The sequence below is a fragment of the Penaeus monodon genome, chromosome 28 (genome assembly GCF_015228065.2).
Source record: "Penaeus monodon isolate SGIC_2016 chromosome 28, NSTDA_Pmon_1, whole genome shotgun sequence".
Taxonomy (NCBI): Eukaryota; Metazoa; Arthropoda; class Malacostraca; order Decapoda; family Penaeidae; genus Penaeus; species Penaeus monodon.
Genome location: NC_051413.1, coordinates 36,944,601 through 36,944,917, shown reverse-complemented (window position 1 = coordinate 36,944,917; position 317 = coordinate 36,944,601).

Below are 317 nucleotides of genomic sequence, written 5' to 3'. Positions count from 1 at the left end.
TGGCACTATCCATCATAGAAATACTATACCCACAACTATGGCCACCATAGCCACTACCATGGCCATCAAGCCACTACCATGGCCACCATAGCCACTACCATGGCCACCATAGCCACTACCATGGCCACCATAGCCACTACCATGGAAACCATAGCCACTACCATGGCCACCATAGCCACTACCATGGCCACCATAGCCACTGCCATGGCCACCGTCTAGCTGTTGCCGATTTTTTCTTTTTTTATGCAAATTATTAATTTATTTATTCTTTCTATGTAATTTAATGTCGTCATTCAGTTTCACTTCATTTTTTTTAT